At 33.7% G+C, this 18,081-nt stretch overlaps 1 pseudogene across 1 annotated transcript; it reads left to right on the top strand.

Annotated features, from left to right (window-relative positions):
* The first annotated feature begins 217 nt into the window (after nucleotides 1–217).
* On the top strand, nucleotides 218–4,788 carry LOC143605276 (chloride channel protein CLC-c-like; annotated as a pseudogene). The gene is made up of 7 exons (XR_013148488.1): nucleotides 218–364; nucleotides 1,050–1,250; nucleotides 1,328–1,505; nucleotides 1,601–1,863; nucleotides 1,931–2,200; nucleotides 2,701–3,829; nucleotides 4,508–4,788. The product of XR_013148488.1 is annotated as a chloride channel protein CLC-c-like (transcript).
* Nucleotides 4,789–18,081: the final 13,293 nt, after the last annotated feature.

The following is an 18,081-nucleotide window of genomic DNA, read 5'->3' as shown; positions in this document are numbered from 1 at the left end:
GCTGTCAGTCACGGAGATTGAGTGTAACTGACAGACAGACAGACACACTTTCAATATCCAAAATAATATTTTCAAACATCTCAATCTCCTTCCGAACATACATAGAGATATATAGATAACTGATCTTAAGTTAATTACTTGTTGATCTGATCGTTAAGATCAAAGGTGGCAGGCAGCGTATGTGAATGTTTATGAAAAGAGATGGATAATAATAATAATAATAATGTTGATATTGAATCATCATCATGTGAAGATGGTGGAAAGATGGAGACCAGACAACCGCTTCTTCTTCTGTCCAAGAACAGGATCAATACCTCCTCATTGTTGGGGCCAATGTTTGTCCGATCGAGTCTCTAGACTACGAGTACGCAATATATAATGTTTTACGTTATGATTATGAATACAAATGGACAGATCTATCTCATCAACTACTGCTGTTGCTGTTGTTCGACCATTGGGTTTACACATTTTTGTTAACTTTTACGTATTTTTCCTTTACAAACTACTTGGATAGTTCAGTATTAATATGATTAAACGCAACAACATAACTCTTAAATTAGTAACTTCATGTGTATTTGATAACAGGCCAAAAGTTGAACGCAACGGTCTAACTGATACTGGATCCTAATAACAATACGTTTAATCGGTTTTTGGGTAAAGGGCTGGGTTAATCATGTACACGTGTAATCAAGTGTCGGATCGGTTTAATCGGATTTTGGGTTAACGGGTCCGTGATACACACGGCCCTAATAACAATCAGTTTTGCGGGTTCGGGTTTTTATGTTTAAATGCCTAACTGATACACGGCCCTAATAACAATCTGTTTTTGGGTCGGGTTTATCGGTTCAGGTTATTCGGGTATGTTTAAAGGACAAACTGCTATATCTGATCCACTAATAAAAGTCGGTTATCGGGTGCTTGGGTAATGGGTTTGTTCGGTCCGGGTTAGTTAATCAGGTACAAGTAAAATTGGGCCCAACTTGAATTGCACATTTGTTTGTATTATCTGTTTTGGTTCATGAGCAATTTGCTGAATATACTTTTTGCAGGATTCTCGAAAACGAACTGTTTAAGCAAGACTGGAGGTCAAGGAAGAAGGTGCAGATACTACAATATGTTACATTGAAATGGACACTAGCACTTCTTATAGGTTTGTCTACAGGGCTAGTTGGATTCTTCAATAACCTTGCGGTTGAAAACATTGCTGGCTTCAAACTGTTACTTACCAGCCAGCTTATGATTCAACAGAAGTAAGTTGAATTTGAATTTGCATCTTCATTGTGATATATGTCGCAAACATGCTTGAATGATTTGTGTTTCAGCGCAGATATTATCAGGCATTTCTTGCATTTGCTGGTATAAACCTGGTTCTTGCAACTTGTGCTGGTGTACTTTGTGCATATATTGCCCCTGCAGCAGCCGGATCCGGTATACCAGAAGTTAAAGCTTATCTTAATGGAATAGATGCACATTCTATTCTTGCACCGAGTACTCTTTTTGTAAAGGTGTGAATCAGATAACTGTTATGAGCGGGATTTTACCGAGTATGCTTGTGTTATTGTTAGTGATATTGTTTATAACCGTTGTATTAATCGAATAGATATTTGGATCGATACTTGGAGTGGCTGCTGGGTTTGTTGTGGGGAAGGAGGGACCGATGGTGCACACTGGGGCTTGTATAGCCAACTTACTTGGTCAAGGAGGCTCTAGAAAGTACCATTTGACATGGAAATGGCTAAGATACTTCAAAAATGATAGGGACCGAAGGGACCTAATCACCTGTGGCGCTGCTGCTGGTGTTGCAGCCGCCTTTCGGTCCCCAGTTGGTGGTGTCCTCTTTGCTCTTGAAGAAGCAGCCTCATGGTCTCATCTTTTATCTCTCTCATAAATACTTGTACAAAAATTGTCATGATGTTATTTAATCGTGTAGGTGGCGGAGCGCTCTTCTATGGAGAACCTTTTTCACCACGGCTGTAGTAGCCGTGGTTTTGAGATCTCTAATAGAATTCTGTAGAAGTGGAAAGTGTGGCTTATTTGGCGAAGGGGGTCTCATCATGTTTGATATCAATAGCTCAATACCCGATTATAATGCGGTAGATCTTCTGGCTGTTACGTTAATTGGAGTTATCGGTGGACTCTTAGGAAGCTTGTATAATTATCTCGTCGATAAGGTCCTGCGCACGTATAGCATGATCAATGAGTAAGTCTTCTTCACACTGTTCATCTTTAATATTCACAAATCCATCATAGATACCAATCTGTCTGTCTGATGCTACCAAAACTCAAGAAAACAAATTAGAGGGTGTTTGGATTCTGATTACTCAAATCAGTCAATGTCACATAAATAACATACATCCAAAATCCAAACATCTCCTTATTCAAATATTTTATTTGGCAGTTAGGGTGAGCATAAAACCAAAAAAATAAACGATCCATAACCAGAAAACCTTAACCAAAACAACCGAGCCCAAACAAAAACTGAGAGTTTGGTTTTACATTTTGCATGTAACAAAAGCCAAAAAAATCCAAACCGCCCATGCACACCCGTAATCCGGATTTTGCTTAACGCGTTGACTATGGATGAGAACCGAATTCAAATTTGTGAGAATCTAGTGGGCAAAGTAGACAGACAACAGTGGTTGGTATGAGAGTTCGTTCAGATGTCACAAATACTTGGATCATATTTATTCATTTTTGCAGGAAGGGTCCCGCTTTCAGGGTGATTTTGGTCATTATAATCTCGCTCATGACATCTTGTTGTGCTTACGGCATTCCCTGGTTCACAAAATGCATCCCATGCCCCCTTGGGATGGATGTAGAATGCCCAACAGTGGGCCGTTCCGGAAGCTACAAATACTTCCAATGCCCACCAGGCCATTACAATGACCTTGCATCCCTTATGCTCAACACTAACGACGACTCCATTCGCAGCTTATTTAGCTCCGTTAACGCAAACGAGTTTCGTATAACCACCCTTACTATTTTCTTTATTTCCATGTATGCCCTTGGCATCATAACGTATGGCATTGCAATCCCATCGGGACTCTTCATTCCCGTTATTCTTGCGGGTGCATCATACGGTCGCCTCGTTGGCAGTCTCCTCGCGTCGTTCTCAAATCTTGATGTTGGTCTATTTGCCCTCCTCGGGGCAGCCTCTTTCCTAGGTGGCACAATGAGGATGACGGTCTCGTTATGTGTCATACTTCTTGAACTCACTAATAACCTCCTTATGCTTCCATTGATGATGCTGGTTCTCCTAATTTCTAAATCTGTTGGTGATAATTTTAACAAGGGTATTTATGACCAAATTGTTAGAATGAAAGGATTGCCTTTTCTTGAATCACATGCTGAACAATACTTTAAACAGTTGGTTGCAAGTGATGTTGTGTCTGGACCGTTGATCTCGTTTTCGGGTGTTGAAAAAGTTGGAAACATAGTACAGTCTTTAAGATTGACCAGTCATAACGGATTTCCAGTTATCGGTGAGCTGCCTTTTCTAGAAGCACCCGAGCTTTGTGGGCTCGTGTTGCGGTCTCATTTGATTGTTTTGCTTAAAGGAAAGATGTTTACTAAAGATAGACGGTTAACCGGGGTTGAAACGCTGCAAAGGTACCACGCGTCTGATTTTGCAAAAGCGGGTTTGGGGAGGGGGCCAAAGTTGGAAGATCTGGATATTAAGCCTGAAGATATGGACATGTATGTTGACCTTCACCCGATTACTAACACGTCGCCTTACACAGTTATTGAGACGATGTCTCTTGCGAAAGCTGCAGTTGCTTTTAGAGAGCTCGGGCTTCGGCATTTGTGTGTAGTGCCAAAGACTCCTGGGGTAAGCTCGTTTTCTTACAATGTAAATTAGAGACGGGTAATGGGTCAAAGCACAATTTTGGACGGGTCAGGTCAACGGTCATGTTGACCTGAAGCACTTTGTATTCATTTTTTCGTTTTGGTTTTTAAATGATTATTAGTGTTAACTAGAGCCGGGTAATGGGTCAAAGCACATAGCTGTGTACAGATTCGGGTCATGTTGACCCGAAGCACCTTATATTCAATGCTTTCTTATGAATTTCTAAATCATTGTTATTCTCAATTAGAACCAAGTAACGGGGTCAAACCACGTAATTTTTACAGATCGAGTCGTGTTGACCCTAAACACTTTTTATCTCATTTTATTTTTTTGGCTTTTTAAATAAATATTAGTGTTAGTAAGAGCTGGGTAACGGGTCAAAACACATAGTAATGTACAGATCTGGTCGTGTCGACCCGAAGCACTCTTTATACAACTTTTTGGGTTTTTCAAATATATTAGTTTCAGTTATAGATGGGTAATAGTTTTGCACAGTTTGAGTTGTGTTGACCTGAAGTTCTTTTTATCCATCCGAATATTTTTATAGTTTTTTAAATGAAGATTAGTGTCAAATGTGATTGCAAAAGTTAACATTACTTCAATAATAACCTAAATAAATGATTTAAATTAAACTCGGTTTTTGTAATGACTTTGCTGCAGAGGCCGCCGGTAGTTGGTATTTTAACACGTCATGACTTCATGCCGGAGCACGTTTTGGGACTCTACCCGGGAATTGACAAACAAAAATAAATGGACAAAGAAGTAGTTACACACGATGACCCGCCATGCGCGGATGGTTTAGGTATTTTTAGTTTTTATATATGTAATCTGATTGAGGTAACAGAGATTATTATTGATTGTGGAATGCAATCAACATCAACATTGATGATAGTTTAAATGTGAATAAATAAAAGAAACAAAGTATCTATGGATGTTGATGCTCATGTTGATGTGGGCAATTGACAGGTTTCGTATCACCAGTGCTAAATAATTTCATTTTGTTTGGATCTAATAGTACTTTTTAGTAACCTAAATATCACAAATATAAATACAGGAGGTATCCGATTGCGCCCTCCCAAGAGAAAGCCAACGAAACACATTTTATTTTTCAACCTTAAAAGTATAACCCATGAACATCGTATAACCCCGAATTTTTCCCTTAGCTTGCTGCTGATCAACCAGCTATCAAACTCCTCAATGCTTGGTTGACTGAGGAAGTGATATCAGTCACCATATGTTCAAAATCTTCTGTGACCAACTCCGATTAACCCAAAAAGGTGACAAATCATTATAGTCAGGGCTTTTAAGTCTGTTTGTGATCATTTAATTGCTATTGGGCACCCGGTTGAACCACATGAGCAACACCATCGGTTCCTATGTGGTTTCGGAGAATTTTTCCATAACAATTCGAGCCTTACACGCCCTGTACCGGGTTGCTAGAGCAGAAAGTAATGAATTATTTATCAAGGCCCTCCATGGACCTACAGCTCCATCCGCGGCTTTTTCTGCTAAATACTCCAGGTCCGGGTCGCGTCACTTTAACATTAATCGTGGTCATCATAATATGTCAAATTGTGGCCGGTTCAATTCTTCAAACCGTGACTCATTTCGTTCCTCGGGTTACAACTCCCATCCCGTAACCGCCAGTCACCCCCCTGTCAACTTTGTCAAAACTTTGCAGACAGATGTCCTAATCTTCCTTCGTATGTTGGTTCGGCTCCTCCTTTGGACGAACAACTGGCACGTGCCTTTCATGCTCCATGCAAGTTAGTTATGGTTGAATCTTTAAATATTAGTTACAATTGACTATATGTTCTTTTATGAAATTGTTGAAAAAGTCAGATCATACATTAGCTTAGAGCATTTTAAGGCTATGTGTAGTGGACACGGATTTGGGCGATTTTTGGGCGTGAAGGGGCGCGAACACCGCCCCCCTAGGCGATATGTGGCGATTTGGGGCGGGGGCGAGGTGATATTATCGCCTGAAAGAAGAATTATTATTATATTATATGTATGTGTGTGTGTATATATATATATATGTATATATGTTGTGTGTGTATATATATATGTATATGTATATATATATATATGTATATGTATATATGTTGTGTGTGTATATATGTATATGTATATATGTTGTGTGTGTGATATATATATATGTATATATGTTGTGTGTGTGATATATATATATATATATATATATGTATATGTATATGTATATATGTTGTGTGTGTGTATATATATGTATATGCAAAATGAATCCTGGAAACAACCGAACCAACCGAACCACCCATTCCCTCCTTTCGGTCAACACCATGGTTCGCAAAACCAACCGAACGTGAACTTACAATGGAACACGATGAACCTAAACCAACCGAGCTATCCGTTTCAATTTCCCGACCCGAACCTAAACTTGTACGCCAACCGAGCTATATGTTTTTTTATATTTTTAGTTATATATTTTTTTTAGTTATGTTTTTTTTTTGTCTTTCTTTTTAATTTTAATGCATTTTTATTTTATTATTTAAATAAATTAGTTTTATTTTATTAGTTTAATTATAAAAAGAAAATAATAAAAAAAGATACTGTGGGCCCAACTTGTAGTCCCTACACCATTACACCCCCAAAACAAATTCGCCCCCTTTGCTGACTGGGCGCCACGTGTCACAATTCGCCCCCATTTGTAGCCCCTCCACTACACATAGCCTAATGGGAGAATGCTTAACCATATTATGTCCTACTTGGAGGAGAGAGAGAGTCTACATGGAGGAGAGAGGAGCCAAGTGGAAGAGAGAGAGGGGGAAGGGTGTTGGAAATTCAATACGGTTTTGTAAAGAAAAAGTAAGAAAAAGGAGAGAGAAAAAAGGTTTGAGTGGGGTAGTGGATGAGTAGGAGAGAGATAGAGATGGTTTGTATTTCAAACATCTCCTTTCCATTGTGGATGCCCTTAGTTTGTTAACCATGTGGTTATTTATATTTAATACTATGTTATTAACCCGTATACGACACACGTGGAAATATTGAATTTTTCGAACAATTACATGTCATTTGAAAGGACAACATAAGTTGTTATATGTTTTTCGGTACGACAACATACTTTAAGTTGTAAATAATATTGGTACGAAAACAAATGATTGTGAAATACAAAGATACACACAAATAACATTCAAATTACAATCTTTGAAAACATAATCAAAAGTTGAAAATGTAAAATTCATAAGCTATTAAAAAACCATATTTATTCTTTATTTGTAACTTTGTCTTCCTTGTTTAATATAAGAATTTTAACACCACACTTCGCTCTTAATAAATAGAGTTAAACACCGAGTCTCTGAGATATATGTCAACTCTTGCTAGAGATTGACATTGACTTTTGTTAATGGTCATTGCAAAACAGACTACAACTGGAAAAAACTGCATTCTCTTCAATTTAAACGAAAGTTTCTTATCTGAAGGTGTTAGCCCACTACGAATTAAGTGCGATATCAGTATTAGTACTAACATTTACTTCAACAAAACGCCTACCGATTAATTACTCGCGATCTAGTTCCGTTACCCAAACCGTTCTTCTGATCCATATTCCTTAGTAACATTATTGGCACACCGACTTGTAAAACCAATTTATGAGTCTAAATAATTTTGGTCTTTTTGATTTTATTTAGCACAATGTGTTTATGAAAATTTTAGTTCAAATTTAAATATAAAAAAATAATTTGTATGATCTTACTTAAAACCAAAAACTGATTTTTTATATGGACCAAATCTAAAGTTGTGAATTTTGTTGCTAAGTAAGGAAACAATATAAATTGAGTAAACCTAATATAAGTACAAAAACCGTGGAGAAATATCTTTGCGTCTCTAATTAACATAAATTGATTCGTATACACATCTTAATTAAAACATGTATTTTAATTGGTTTTAAGAAAATAAAATAGTATTGGATACATGAAAATTATGTTTTGTATCATTTCTAAAAAAATACAAAAAAGAAAGTGTAAACATAAATTCGGTGTTATTAAAAATTGGTTTATCAAAAAGGTATAATGTAGTTCATAATAAATATATTAAAAATCATTTATAATTTTGTGTTACAAGTGCCTAATTTCTAGTTAATAACAAATTAGTTTTTATTTTAATTATTTAGTTAATAAAAAAAAATATTTTAATGCAATATTAGTATTAACATGTTTACAATAAAATATTACCGTTCAAAATGCTAATAAGTAGTTCTCTTGACGTTGAAGCTGCACATTTACAAAAAAATGTGTTCTTAAAAAACATTTAAAGGGTAACTAAAAAATATTAAAATGACTAGCCGTTTGAATTACCCGTTTTATTAGAAGACGTTGATTGATCAAAATTATTTTTTCTTTAATTTTGAAGACATCTATAATAGAATATAATATGGTTAGTATATGAAAAAGATGAACAACATATATATAAAAACAAAATTTTATAGAACATGATTTTTAGTTTTGCTGACTTAATGAATGATTTTTAATACACAAAACAGACAAATTAGAAAACCAGGAAACCAAATACTATTAACTTTAGTGACAATTGTAGGTTATTTATATTTGGTATTCATAAAGATATTAAAGACATGAAAATTAGAAATATTACACAGAAAACAATAATAACACAACTTACTCTACTGGATATGAAGACTGTCGGCTAACTTGAACCGACATAGATTATCAGAAACTCATTTATGTAAAAGTATCTAACCCACCAATATTGTGTATTGCATATGATTCTATAAAAGGTGTAAACTTATATATATATATATATATATATATATATATATATATATATTATCCACCTTTCCGTACTTGAATTAGGAAACTACAAAAGACGTTGATTGGAATCGGCTAAAGAAAGTAATTAATAAAGTTTACATTGCAATGAAAAGTTGTTTGAAATTATAAAGAAAGTAAATAAATTTATTCATATGATTAGATACATATGTTGTGCCTTATTTTTTCTAGAAAATATATACAAATTGCATTTACTAATTAATTGAATATATAATTTTATTTGACAACACACATTGGACAAATGAATTTAGAAATTGCATTTTGACAATTATTTGTATATTTATGATTGTGTGAATTTACTAAAACACGTCAATACATTTGATAATCTACTTTCATACCACTTTTGTGGCATAATTATTGATAGAAAATGGTTGAATTGATTTCAAACGCTCCAAAATGCATTTACTGCTTATTTATGATTATCCAATGCAATTGTATTATCAAATGAATAAAACAAACACAAGTTATTATTGTAAAACAGTTTTGCAAAACATAACAGAAGATTTAAATTATTTGAATTTAAGTTTTGAATACATTTTAGCTTTAAATTGCTTAAATTCCAAGAAAATCGAAGAATACATAGTATATATGGAATATATATGAACCGATCAATAGAAAGAAGACAAGTGTCCAAAAATCTTATTGCTTTAATAATATAGGTAGATAGTTATAAATCATTATTGATGGCAACATGTAAATAGGAGCGTCATTTATCCTAGGTTCATTACAGTGATTCTAAACGACCAATAAAAAAGATTGAACTGATACAACCCATCTCAAAATATCAAAGACCAACTGATGGTAAATTGAGACTTAATAGACCCTAATCTTGAGTTATGAACCATTTAGATGAACAATATTGTTAATTCTGCTATGTAATCCAAAAGTTGTCAGTATTTTCAAAATTGCCTAATTGCATTTGAAAGGAAACAAATCAAATGATGTAAACTACAATATTAACTAATTCTTAGTCAAACCTTAATTTTCAACTAAACTTTGAATGTGATCAATTAACCCGCATTTACTTGATACATTTAAAATCAACATGTAACCTTAACTTTTTCAAAAATACCAACATTTCCTTGACTAAAATAAACACATAGTAAAATTTCTTTTTCTAAAACCAACCAATATCTAAAATACTTGTAACAAAAGTTTTGATATGTGTCAAAACTTACTCGTTTCATGTTTGTTCATCATCAACGTAAAAAACATCGCCCATTTTCTCTTTACCATTAGCACAATTTTGTTACCTTCATTTACATTAATATTTATTATCAAGAATCAAGATCAATTCATTCAATAAACATTTAATCACTTTTAAATTCACCTACGACAAGCAGTCCAAAGATAAACACAATTCCTCAATCCCACAGCCAACACATTGTGAGAATACCGATCAACGTATCTGAATGACTGCAAACATGATATTGAAGATAAGTTCGTGATTTAACAAACACGCTTAACTACAAAATCACAGTATTAAAATAACAATAATGGTGAGATGCTTAATTTCTAAATGAAGAAAAAGGAAAGACTATGAATATGAAAGATCTAACCAGCTGTTGGAGTTAACAATAAATAGATTGGAACCATAGTTAGCAGTACATATGGCATGAAAATTTGACTTCACCATATAATATGATAATAACTACATTTCCTGCGCAATAAGCAAAACGTTAGTACTTAATATGTACAACTATTATATAAGTTTTTTTTATAATAAAAAATGCATATGATGAGTACACCGATCATAACATAACATAAACATAAAGTACAATATTTAAACATCATTTATAAACTCCCAATTCCCTAAATGTTTTGGTGGCGTTGTCCCACTAAATTGAATTTCTAAAAAAAAAAAGAAAAAGAAAGTAAAAAGGGAAGTAAAACATATCAACAAAATCAAGACTTAAATATTCATAACATTTTTTATTTGCATCCAACTAACAAGTGGTTGGATCAAAATCCACGCAAAATCAAATCAACCATAATAGTGAACTACTAAATAATAGTGAACTAACCTTTGAAGAACGTTTATTTTACGATTGATAAAACTCATAATGTAAGCTGTCAAGATTGAATAAGTAGTGACCGACTTTTATAGGAAGCGCTTAGATGTTATTTTGGAAAATTAACATAAAAAAATAAATAATTATACTTAATTAAGAACAAATTGAAATAAAAAACTAAATCAATTAATGATTACAAATTTACGAAAAAATATTTTGAATATATATAACAGAAACATATTTAATAATTATAGTAAATGTATAATATTTTGATAAAAGTATTATCAATCAATCAATGCAATTAATGAAAATAAAAGGTTTTGGAAAGTAGATAGTTTGTAACAGATTTTTAAATATAAATACTATTTTGACTCTTATACTGAATTCAAATTTTGAGACACTGAATGTGGTAAGAATTCAAATTATTGAGTGATAATTTTTATATCATAATGCATGTTGATGTGCGAAAATATATAAATAATAAACACGAATCACAACTAAGCTTTAAAAACCAAACAATCTATCTTAGTTCACACAAACGGCAAGTGTACCGGTCGTGTATAGCAAAGATAAGGAAAGTTCGGATATCGAACTCGAAGACACGTGAGAATAGCTTAGATTATAAACTCTAATCCAAGTCCTACCTTAAAATATTTAATTGATTTTATCTTATTTTATTTTAATTAATTTAAAACTAACTTAACTTAACTTAACGAAACTACTGGAAAACTTAACGGCACTAATGGGATTTTAACAAATGTGGAGAAAGGACTACCTAGGCAAGAATCCTATTAAAGGTTCAACGGCTAACGGAATTAACTAATCACACGACACCGGGATCTTAAAATAATCAACTAAGGCTCATTAAAGTTCGCTAGATCACCTCTCGGTCTCACCAACTAACCCTCACAAATCTAAGAAGATTGTATAAATGCACTGGTAAAAAGATTACTAAGGTACCCTAATGACGCATCTCCTCTCGGACTCAACGACAAAAAACCCGCTAAAAATTGGTACTAACAATTCTAGGGATAAAGGGGTAACAATATTTAACTCAATCTAAGACAAATATTTGCACGCAAAACTAAACCGGACAAGACCAAAACTCGCTCTCGCGCAATTCTAACTTAACCGAACAATGACGCGAGACAAACCGACTCCCTATTACCTCTCGGTCGCATGGAAGGTGAAACTATTGAATTTTAATAATTAAACACACTCAAGATTCCTATGGTCGCGCTAACCACAAACATATCAAAAACACCAAGTGTAACGATTCCGGCAAATCCAGGTATACCCTAGCCGGAATATACTATTTACGTGTTATTTAATAATGATTATATGAGTTATAGCACATTGATACGAATATATATGGTTCACAGTATGAATCATACTCAATTATATAGTGAATCGTATTGGAATTACAATTAATCAATGATCGGTTATTGAAACCCGAACGAATCGGGAATTTCATCATAGACGAAGTATATAATGTTTAGTGATATTTACGAAGTATTAATGCTTCGGGATAGGTGAATTATAGCACAGAAAAAGGATTTCGATTTAATGGTACGTCGGTACGCTAAACGAAACCTTTAACACCAAACCAAGCAAGAGACGATCAATCAAGCCGAAAAAGATGCGTAATTATTAATAATATGATGTTTTAATGTCATGGGCTAAGTTTTTAAATCAGTTTTATGTAAATTTCATTTTGACCCGAAAAACGACCATTTTAGGCTCGTTTTAAGCCGAATTACGTGTTTAAACGAGAAACGAACTGAACCAGATTATCCACAACATTATCTGGATTGTGTAATCCAAATATGTGGCCTAGAATTGATGAGAGGGCCCCACCCCCCCACCACAACTTGGCCGGCCCTATGGTTATACACACACACATCACATTTTTCTTTTTTCTAAACTATCTAACTCCAAATCCTCTCAACATTCATCTTCATCCATCCCATTCCCTTTGATTTCTACCAAAATCTCCAAGGTATATACATGTTTTGAAGCTTGATTCTTGTTCTAATTTCATAATTCTTGAGAAAAGGAGGTTTTCATATGAAAAATGGGTGAAAACCCGAGATGAAACCGATTCTCGTGTGATCAAGGGATGTATACAAGTTATACAAAGGATCTTGATCCAAGTAATTAGTTAAAAGTGTTTAGAATGAATTTTTACGGTTGAAATCTTGTCAAATGAGTTTTCCATGTGAAAGACGGGTGAAAACCCGAGATGAAACCGACTCTTGCATGATCAAGAGATGTATACATGTTATACAAGGGATCATGGTCCAAGAAATGAGTAAAAAGAGTCGGGAATGGATTTCTACGGTTAAAACCTTTGTTTTTACTTAAAAACCGACACTATGAAAGAAATGGTTTGATTGTTGGTATAGTTTGCTTGGTATAGTGTTATGGGGCTTGTAAGTGTTGTGTCTAGCGGCTAGCAAAGGCTAGAAACCGAGATCCTTGCGATCTAAAGCTAGAAAACACAAGATAGTTCGGTTTTAGTGCGTATATGAGATTTGGACAGATTTTCGTGTGCTTAGAGTCGGGTCACGAAATTTCACAGAGATGATCTACACATGAAAATATGAGATCTGTGAATTTTTGGTAATTTTTGGATAAAAGATGAATATTTGGTGAATTTAATGCTCGGTTTTGGCCAAAAATAGTGAAAAATAGCAAAACATGATGAAAAATTCCGGAAAATTTAAGATAAGTTTTTTATAACATATAAAAGTCACCCACAAAATTTTAGCTCAGTTGGAAAAGTCTAAGTAGGCTTTTCGGTGAAACGAGTTCTAGGGCTTTCTAGCTCGGTTTTGGGTGAAAATGGCTTGAAAAATAAGTTTTAAAATCTGGAAAAATTCCAGAGAGTTATGAGGATGATAGAGATCATCCCAGAAAAATTTGGGATTTTTCTAAAGTGTTTTGGTATTTTTGATATATTTAGTGTTTTAATAAGATTTAAAAATAGATAAATAAATGTAAATATAGGAAAATAAATCTGGAAAAATTCCAGGAAGTTATGAGGATGATAGAGATCATCCCAGAAAAATTTGTGATTTTTCTAAAGTGTTTTGGTATTTTTGATATATTTAGTGTTTTAATAAGATTTAAAAATAGATAAATAAATGTAAATATAGGAAAATAAATCTGGAAAAATTCCAGGAAGTTATGAGGATGATAGAGATCATCCCAGAAAAATTTGTGATTTTTCTAAAGTGTTTTGGTATTTTTGATATATTTAGTGTTTTAATAAGATTTAAAAATAGATAAATAAATGTAAATATAGGAAAATAAATCTAGAAAAATTCCAGGAAGTTATGAGGATGATAGAGATCATCCCAGAAAAATTTGGGATTTTTCTAAAGTGTTTTGGTATTTTTGATATATTTAGTGTTTTAATAGGATTTAAAAATAAATAAAAAAATGTAAATATAAGAAAATAAATCTGGAAAAATTTTACAAAATTCCTTACTGTCAAATTAAGTTTTGTGCAAAATTTCAAGACCCGAGACTAATCGGGTAATTATTTGTGCTAAAAAGAACATAAAAACAAGTTTTTAAAGCTTAAAACGTGTAAACCGGCAAAGTTCGCATAAGCGAGCTGACTGGTACATGAAAACTCTAAAAATGGACTATTTCATAAATCTAAGTAATTTAGGTAAAAATAAATCATCCGAAAATAATTCGGATGATTTGGGTAATTTTACCCGATTTTACCGTTTCCGGCACCGAAATACCGGAAACGGGCCCCACGGCCAAACGGGGTGTCAAACCGAGCTATAATTTCATCACCTTAACTAAATTGACTGTCAAACTCTAAGCAATGTCACAATCTGAGTCCTTAGAAGTGTCACGGGGTTAACATTGTCCCCGAATCGAGTACAGTACTGGGTTAACAATGTTCCCAGATGTACCGATTGATACGTATTTAAGTTATGAGAATTATATAGTAACGACTAGATATTATATTACAGATCCAGGCACGTAGCTGTTCCTTATATTACTCACCGACTCACAGAAAGGTGAGTTTTCACGAGCCCCTTTTAATGAATTGTTTTAATTATATTTTCCCGGGGCGGAAAACATGTCTTATTTAAAGTATTTAAGTACATACCGATCGTATGGAAATACTTGTATATTTATATATATATGGTTTGATGCACAGAATAAATAAATTGTTTATCAGGGGTTATTATTGTTCTGGGGTAACATAGTTCCCAGGGGTATTTATTGTTCTGGGGTAACATAGTTCCCAGGGGTTATTATTGTTCTGGGGTAACATAGTTCCCAGGGGTAGTTATTGTTCTGGGGTAACATAGTTCCCAGGGGTTTTTATTGTTCTGGGGTAACATAGTTCCCAGGGGTTATTATTGTTCTGGGGTAACATAGTTCCCAGGGGTTATTATTGTTCTGGGGTAACATAGTTCCCAGAAAGTTAATGGAAATGTTCTGGGGTAACATAGTTCCCAGCATGATTATATTGCTAATAAATGATTATTAAAATGATTTGTCAGTGTTTATTTAAATTAGTGAAACTCACCAACTATTCGTAGTTGACCCGTTTTCTTTACATGTTTTCTAGGTATGCCCAAGTTGGATTGATTGATGTGTGCTTAACTATCTGTGCTACCTGTTGGAAGCTTGCTGCTCTATGTTTTGTAATGAATTTATTAATGTCTTATCGGTAAAATATGTGTGTAACACCTAGACAGTAATGAAACTCGCAACAATGTAATATGTTATAAATTAATGTAGTGGTATTTTCTTTATAAGCAATGCTGTTGATATCAGATGTGTCTGTTGCATCCCGTGTACGTTTCCGCTGCGGTTACGGGGTGTTACACCAAGTCTATGACCTAACCGAATAACCCTAACCAGATGATACAAAATCAATCAATCAAGGCAATAAGGGGAATCACATGCACAAATTATATAAAAACAATATTTTAACACATCAAAAATTAAATTAAATAAAGCTTTTCAATAATAATACGTCATGTAATTAATTAAAACCAAATAAACCGTCAAACAACATCAATATTCATCTCAACCTAGGTAGTGCAAAAGATTTAGCCAATAATCATAACCAAAGAAAACTTAATAGATTCAAAAGTCATAATCATCATATCAAGAAATATGGAGATGAACTTATAAAATAAATAATGCAAACCACTTTGAAGAAAAATAATGTTCCCTATTGCGTTGCCGTCCCGACTCCCCTTGGCTCTCAGAACCTTCAAAAATAATATTCTCTCCTTTTGGTGTGTTGTCCACCTTTGTTGCTTCCGTGAAATAAATCATAGCCACAAACACAAAAACTTTACAACTCTTGCTACAATATTAGCCGCCCACCTTATTTGACCAAATCTCCAAGATTGTTGAAAATTGTTTTTTTTTTCTTTAAAACCTACTGCCGATCGGAGATGTATGCAAGGGTGTAGGGTTTTTTTTATGTTTTAATATATAATATGCATGTAAGGGTTTACACTAATAGGATTTTGGGTCGGGCTTTAACTTGGTTATTCAAACATTGATCATAAAGGCCCATTAAGTCTTGTAAAAACTTGGTTCTTTTCTTCTTTAAAAACGCAACCTACAAAATATATAATTATGTAAGACCATACTAAAACAAGTTAAGAAACATTAAATATTATATATAAAAACGACTAAAACCATGATAAATGATGCGGAAAATAAGCGTGTTTTATAACACATCAAACATCCCCACACTTAAGACTTTTTCGTCCCTCTACACAGGATCATAACCAAGTGAAAACAACAAACTCCCATATTATTTAACATTACTAAAGCACAAGAAACAGCTCGACATATTGACCGCGATTGCCAGTATTGTTGTCCACTTAAACCCAGCCACTAACCTATCAAGCCCCCAATTGCATTAAGCGTTTTAAGTCCAAAAATTAAGGCTACACCTACCCCATCCCAGATAAAGAGAGCTAGAAGACTAGAGTCGAAGAATACTGCTCCGACAAATCACCATAAGCCAAGGACTCGTTGATGGTACTAATTAGATGCACTAGGTGAAATTTGATGGATGAATGGTCTTGTGGAGGTCGTAACTCGTACGAGCTATTCCTAAATATTATTGGAGTTTGTCCTATAAATTCCTAATTTGATATTTATTGACTAAGAACCTTCGAGCCCCAATAGTGTATCCTCAGAGTCACTATCCCCTTGGTAACACGTAAATTCTAAGTCCCGTCTAGTATGTGCATCTTTGGCCTCATTTACTAACTTTAGAGAATGCTTCTTTGGCATTTTACAATACATAACTTTCTCATAAGCATTTGTTTTCTTGGAATAACTTTTCATAATACACATAACTTTCATAACATATTTTTTTTTCTTTTTTTTCCCTCTTTATCTTTCTTTTTTTTTATATCACCCTAAAGTATATAACTATTTCTAAGCTCGTAAAAAAGTGGACATGTGATGGTGTGCTGGTTTGAGTGCATCTAAGTCTTACCATCTCAAAGTTTCAGATTATGGTAATCCTCCCTAAGCATCGAAATTTGGTTTCACTATTTTCAAATTATTATATATATAAAAACTGCTAAAGAGGACTATCAAAGCTAGTTGGGCCTACCGACACATCCCAAATCAGATATGCAAACCATTTCTTTTTTATTATTATATTATATTTTTCAAAAATTTCGAGAGTTTGTTAACTCAACGGTAATAATATCATTTCCTGCTTAATGTAAAAGAAAAACAATTTTCAAGGTACATTTTTACTCTAAAACTTTTTTTTTCAATTTTTATTTTTTTTATTATTTTTTCTTTTGTTTTAAATAATTTTTTTTTCTACAACTAAGTAAAATAAATTCTCATCCCCACACTTAGAACGAAATCGTCCTCGATGAGAACAAGGAAAAGAAATAAAATAAAAATAAAACTTAAAATTTTCAAAAGTAAAACGGAGAACAGGTTACTCCCCTGGTTTATATGCAGAATCTTCACCAGCTCTGTATGAATCGAACGACCGTATAGCATTTCATTCGCGGCCGCAACCTCGGGAGAACCAGTTCCAAAACGCTATCAGAGCTACAATGCGCATAATAATACCTGCAATATCTCATACTCGCTCGCATGTAGCGGCGTACAAAACAGAAAGCAAAAAACATAAGAAATAAACATTTTTTTTGTGTTTTTGTATTTTTTAATTTTTAATTTATTATTATTATTTTTTATTTTTTTATAATAATAAAATAAATAAAATAGATAATAATGAAAATCATAAAACACACTCTACAACTCGGGCCATCTCCCGAGTGATGCATCCAACATGTCTACACCTCGGTGAGTGAGTCAAGGTAGAGCACCTCGAATGTCTGATTAGCTACTGACTCGCCTATGTAGTGAT

The sequence above is a fragment of the Bidens hawaiensis genome, unplaced genomic scaffold (genome assembly GCF_021521415.1).
Source record: "Bidens hawaiensis isolate Kalapana, Puna unplaced genomic scaffold, B.hawaiensis_p1.1 tig00068866_1, whole genome shotgun sequence".
In the NCBI taxonomy this organism is placed as follows: Eukaryota; Viridiplantae; Streptophyta; class Magnoliopsida; order Asterales; family Asteraceae; genus Bidens; species Bidens hawaiensis.
The sequence above is the reverse complement of the archived record's forward strand: the minus strand, read 5'-3'. Positions and strand labels throughout refer to the sequence as shown.